Here is a 6,588-nt window from a genome sequence, read left to right as displayed (position 1 = left end):
ACTAATTGGGTATGGATACAAGCATGGGCAGTATAAATCCACAGTCAACGGTCTGTGTGATCCACGCTTCTGCTCAGGGAGCCATGTTCTATACGTAGAACTACAGTCATTTGTCTGTGCCACCCCCGGCTATAGTGGAGTATTAACCATCAAGTGACAAAAATGACTTCTGCTGTATGCTGACGTCACAGGAATCCTAACTGCGAATTGGTTGGAACAATGGCTTCGCACGGTACGCCGGGAGTTGTAGTTCAGTAGACTGACGCAGGTCTTTCCTCCATATGCTTGTAGACAGTGTCAGGGTTTGGCAGGCGGGACTGAGGTGTGGATTGTCCTCTCTAGGAGGGATGGTCGAGGCGGGCCAGCTGTCAACAGTGGGAGTAGGGCTGCTCCAGGGGGTGGTAGAAGAGGGAGTTGATCTTCTCAATGTCCTCCCTTTCCTCGTGTAACCTCGGACACTGATAAACATCCCCATGTGTCAGATTCAGCCTGAAGACACCTGAGCTGTTGTATCCCTATGTAACAATGATTTCCAGGCTGAAAAGCCCCACAATCCGCATCGTAATATGTTATCATGGCCTAAATTACTTTTGTATATTAATAGAATATTAGTAGAGCATTAATTTATTTAATCATTTATTAATTTATATAAATTTACAATATTACATAATAATAATATAATAATAATACATTTTATTTATATAGCGCCAACATACTCCGCAGCGCTGTACAATTTATAGGGTTCAGATACAGACATACATAACAAAGAACGTCATTTCACACAATGGGACTGAGGGCCCTGCTCAAAAGAGCTTACAATCTATGAGGTAGAGAGGGTGACACAAGAGGTAGCAGGGGCGGCATTGCTTATACAGTGTTCAGACAATTTTGTGCATTAGGAATTGTGATAGGCTTGTCTGAAAAGATGCGTCTTTAGTTTGCGTTTGAAACTGTAGAAGTTGGGAGTTAATCTGATTGTCCGGGGTAGAGCATTCCAGAGAAGTGGTGCAGCTCGGGAGAAGTCTTGTATACGAGCATGGGAGGTTCTGATAATAGAGGATGTAAGTGTTAGGTCATTGAGTGAGCGGAGAGCACGGGTTGGGCGGTAGACAGAGATGAGGGAAGAAATGTAGGGAGGTGCGGCATTATGGAGAGCCTTGTGGATGAGAGTAATAACTTTATATTTTATTCTATAATGAATAGGCAGCCAATGTAGCGACTGGCACAGACCGGAGGCATCGCTGTAGCGTCTAGCCTGATAGATGAGCCTGGCCGCTGCATTCAGAATAGATTGTAGAGGAGAGAGTTTAGTGAGGGGAAGACCGATTAGTAAGGAATTACAGTAGTCAAGGCGAGAATGAATCAGAGAGACAATAAGTGTCTTTAGTGTATCTCTGGTAAGGAAAGGGCGTATTCTGGAGATGTTTTTGAGGTGGAGGTGACATGAACGTGCGAGTGATTCAATATGAGGGGTGAAGGAAAGGTCTGCGTCAAATATGACCCCAAGGCAGCGGGCATGCTGCCTAGGAGTTATAGTAAGGCCTGAGACTGCAATGGATATATCAGGGACAGATCTGTTAGATGGTGGAAACAGTAGTAGTTCAGTCTTAGAGAGATTTAGTTTCAGATAGAGCGAGGACATGATATTAGAGACAGCAGAGAGACAGTCACTGGTGTTCTGAATGAGTGCAGGGGTGATGTCACGGGAAGATGTGTATAATTGGGTGTCATCAGCATAAAGATGGTACCTGAAGCCAAATCTGGCGATGGTTTGTCCAATGGGGGCTGTGTAGAGAGAAAAGAGCAGGGGGCCGAGGACCGAGCCCTGAGGAACCCCAACAGCAAGGGAAAGAGGAGAGGAAACAGAGCCCGCAAATGATACACTGAAAGTGCGGCCTGAGAGATAAGAGGAGAACCAGGAGAGCGCAGTGTCATTGAGGCCAACTGAGCGGAGCATAGTGAGGAGAAGTTGATGGTCAACAGTGTCAAAAGCTGCAGAGAGGTCCAGAAGAATAAGAAGAGAGAAGTCACCATTGGATTTAGCCTTTAGTAGATCATTAGAGACTTTTGTGAGAGCTGTTTCAGTAGAGTGCAGAGCGCGGAAACCAGATTGTAAGGGGTCAAGCAGAGAGTTAGCAGAGAGATAACGGATTAACCGAGAATAAACCAGGCGTTCCAAAAGTTTAGAGATGAAGGGGAGGTTAGAGACGGGTCGATAGTTAGCAGCACAGGATGGGTCCAGGGAGGGTTTTTTCAGTAGCGGGATTATAACAGCATGCTTGAAGGAGGATGGGAAGATTCCAGAAGAGAGAGAGAGGTTAAATATTTTAGTAAGGTAAGTAGTGACAGCAGGGGACAGAGATTGGAGAAGGTGTGAGGGGAAGGGGTCACTACTGCAGGTTGTGGGGCGAGATGAAGAAAGTAGCTGGGAAACTTCCTCTTCTGTGACAGGTTCAAAAGATGAGAATGGACAGTCTAAAGTGTGGCTGGTGAGGGGATCAGTACTATCGTAGGTGTGGGAGTCAATGCCACCTGGGGCTTGGGCAGTAATTTCCTGACGGATCTTATCAATTTTATCATGGAAATACATGGCCAGGTCATCAGCACTAAGGTCTGTGAATGGCGTCTGCACCTTGGGTGTGAGTAAGGAGTGAAAGGTTTCAAAAAGCCTTTTAGGGTTGCTGGAGAGAGAAGAGATGAGGGCGGTGAAATAGTCTTGTTTGGCAAGGTAAAGGGCAGAGCTATATGTTTTAAGCATGAACTTGAAGTGGAGGAAATCTGCAGGTGAGCGTGATTTTCTCCATAGACGTTCGGCACACCTAGAGCAGCGCTGAAGAAATCGTGTCTGTGGCGTGTGCCAGGGCTGATGCCTCCTATGTGGGACTTTACGAGTGGAGGGGGGAGCAACCTCATCCAATGCATTTTTGAGGGTATCATTATAGTGACTGGTGGCCAGATTGGGACAGGAGATTGAAGAGATAGGGGACAGGGAGGACTGTAGAGTATCTGAGAGGTGCTGGGTGTCAATAGCACGCAAGTTCCTATATGTGTGATGGGTAGGGGCGTCTTGTGAAGGGGAGAGAGCACTGATGGTGAGAGATAGAAGATTGTGGTCAGAAAGCGGCAGAGAAGAGTTAGAAAATTTAGAGACTGTGAGGAGTCGATGGAAGACTAGATCAATCGTGTTACCGTCTATATGTGTGGCGGAAGAAGAACATTGTGAGAGACCAAGAGAAGTGGTTAATGAGAGAAACTGTGAGGCAGCCGGGGAGTGAGGGGGGGCAATAGGGATGTTAAAGTCACCCATGATGAGGGTAGGAATGTCACTGGATAAAAAGTGGGGAAGCCAAGAAGCAAAGTGGTCCAAAAATTGGTAGGGTGAGCCAGGTGGGCGGTAGATCACAGCTACACGTAAGGAGAGTGGCCGGAAAAGTCTGATAGCATGGACTTCAAATGAGGAGAATGTGAGTGAGGGGACCGGGGGAATGGACTGAAAAATGCACTGCGGTGACAGCAGTAATCCTACCCCACCACCCTGCCTGTTGTCAGGCCTAGAGGTATGTGAGAATTGTAGGCCACCATGACACAGAGCAGCAGGGGAGGCAGTGTCTGCCTGCTGGATCCAAGTTTCAGTAAAGGCGAGTAGGCCGAGGGATTTACTAAGGAATAAGTCATTAATATATTCTAGTTTGTTACACACATTACATTACAGCATCTTTGCAGATTGTTACGGTGTGAACGTAATGGTATATTGTGTCTGGCTGTGAATTATATTGTAACTGTAAAATTCCATATCTTTAGTAAAAGTGGAAAGATTTATTGATTCTGAAATGAAAGCAGAGTAACAGATTGTAATCCTGAGAGCAGGAACCTCTGGACACCAATGAGTTGAAGCCAGTGATAAAGTAGGGAGCCGTCCGCCTCGTGTTTCACCACCTGGCCAATGTCTTTGCTCCCGGTGTCCTGGGAGCAGGAGGTGCAATGTAGTGACGTCACTTACATCATGCCTGTTACTCCTTAAAGACTACAGGACCATAGAGGAGTGAATGGAGGAAAAGAGAAAGGTTAAGATTAAGGTTTTTTTTATTTGATATATATAGTGGCGGACATGAAACTGTGGGGGTGACCTGGGGGGAAGGGGTGGCACAAAACTGTGGGGGCAACAATGACAACATGAAACTGAGGGGACGACCTAGGGTTAGGACATGATATTGTGGGAAAAACCTTAGGGGGGCATGTCTGTATGGCGGGGCATGATATTGTGTGGGCAACCTGGCATGAGGACATGCTGGGAGGAGGGGTCTGGGCATGACACTATGGGGGTAACCTGGAGGGTAGTGGAAAATGATACTGTGGGAGCAACCTTGTGTTAGGACATGATACTGTGTAGGCAACCTGAGGGGGGCATGTCAGTGTGGGGGAACATGATAATGTTAGGGAAACCTGGGGTGAGGAAATTATACTGTTGGGGCAACCTGAGCGAGACATGTTAGTGTGAAGGGACATGATACTGTGGAGACAAAATGAGGGAAGCATGACATGGTGGGGGCAACTTGGGGAGGGGGTGACATGCTGGGGGGCAGCCAGGAGGGTGGAGGGCCATGAATTTGTGGCGGCAACCTGGAAGGCGACATGAATCTATCGGGGGCAACCTAGAGGAGGACATTATAAGGGGAGTATTGTATGGGGCCACTAGGGACCCAATATACTGTTTGGGAGCCACTAAGGGCTCGTTCACATCTGCGTCGTCGGTCCTTATTGCAGGTTTCCGTTTCCTGCATAAAACAGATGCAGGAGACGGAAGCCTGCAGGAGACTTTCTCACCCATTCATTTGAATGGGTGAGAAAGCTGTCCGGCCGTGCGCGGCAGTGAGCGTTTTGCGCTCTCCCCCGCGAAACCGGGTTTTATAATCCGGACACAGAGTCGGACATGCAGTACTCTGTGTCCGGATAAAAAAATCCGGTTTCGCGGCGGAGAGCCTAAAACGCTCACCGCCGCGCACGGCCGGACCCGATCTATGGTTTCCGTCTTCTGCCATGCAGAAGACGGAAACCATAGTACGGAGACCCCAGACGCAGGTGTGAACCCAGCGTCAGGTGTGTTATACTATGTGGAGGCCATTGAAGGAGCATTAGAATTTGTGCAGGTTAGGTATTTCTAGGTGGTGGTGATGGGGGGAACACTTATGAAATCTTTGCACAGGGCCCACCAATGTGTTTAAACGGTCCTGGTTGGCAATGTCGGACTGGGGTGCATAGAGACCAACATTAGTTGGCAACATGGCTGGCGAGGGGCGGATCCAGGGCCGCGCGAGCCGGGCAACCGGGCCCTAACAAAATGGTCCCGGTCAGGCAAGTGCCGGGGCCCACAGAGCCTCTGGGGGCCCCCCGGCACTTGCCTGTCACGATTTCAGCTCATCGGCGTCCGTCCTCCGATGAGCTGGAATACATACGCGATGCAGGAGCTGTGAGTTCAGCTCCTGCTTTAAAGCTCCGGCCCGGCTTGCGTGTGTAGGCGTGATTACGTCATCACATCACGCTTACACACGCAAGCCGGGCCGGAGCTAAGCAGGAGCTGAGGTCACAGCTCCTGCATTGCATATGTGACTGGAGAGAGGAGCGTCGGGGGAACGATGGAAGGTGAGTGTAAGTGTTTGTTTGTATTAAATATTAAGGTGAAACATAATGAAGGGGGCCCATGAAACTGGGGGGCAAATGAAGGGGAGGGGGGGAACGGCATGACACTGGGGACAAAGATGGAGGGGGCCCAAAGTAACTGGGGGGCAAATGAAGGGGAGGGGGGGAACAGCATGACACTGGGGCAGATGGAGGGGGGGGAGAACAGCATGACACTGGGGCAGATGGAGGGGGAGAACAGCATCACACTGGGGCAGATGGAGGGGGAGAACAGCATGACACTGGGGCAGATGGAGGGGGAGAACAGCATGACACTGGGGCAGATGAAGGGGGGGAGAACGGCATGACACTGGGGCAGATGAAGGGGAGAGAACAGCATGACACTGTGGCAAATGAAGGGGGGGGAGAACGGCATTACACTGAGGCAGATGGAGGGGGGAGAACAGCATGACACTGGGGCAGATGAAGGGGCGAGAACGGCATGACACTGAGGCAGATGAAGGGGGGGATGGCATGACACTGGGGCAGATGAAGGGGGGGAGAATGGCATGACACTGGGGCAGAGACGGGGGGACATGAAACTGTGGGCAGATAAAGGGGGAGAATGGCATGAAACTGGGGACAGAGATAGAGGGAGGGGACATGAAATTAGAGGTAGATGAAGGGTGTATATGAAAATGGGGAGAGATGGAGGGGGGACATAATTTACGGGTGACTGTAGGAGGATTATACTGTGTGGAATCACATGAAAAATTAATGAGAATGGGCGGAGTCAACATAAAAGTGGGTGGGGCCTAATTTGCTGCGGCGCGCTGCGCATAGGGCCCCGCCAAAGTCAATTGCCCAGGGCCCCGCAAACCCTGGATCCGCCACTGTGGCTGGCAGTTCAGCATGGAATGATATCATGAATTGAGCTGCAAGAGATGATGCTGTGTAGGAGTAGCAGATAGA

The sequence above is a fragment of the Leptodactylus fuscus genome, chromosome 4 (assembly GCF_031893055.1).
Source record: "Leptodactylus fuscus isolate aLepFus1 chromosome 4, aLepFus1.hap2, whole genome shotgun sequence".
Taxonomy (NCBI): Eukaryota; Metazoa; Chordata; class Amphibia; order Anura; family Leptodactylidae; genus Leptodactylus; species Leptodactylus fuscus.
Note: the sequence above shows the minus strand (reverse complement) of the source record.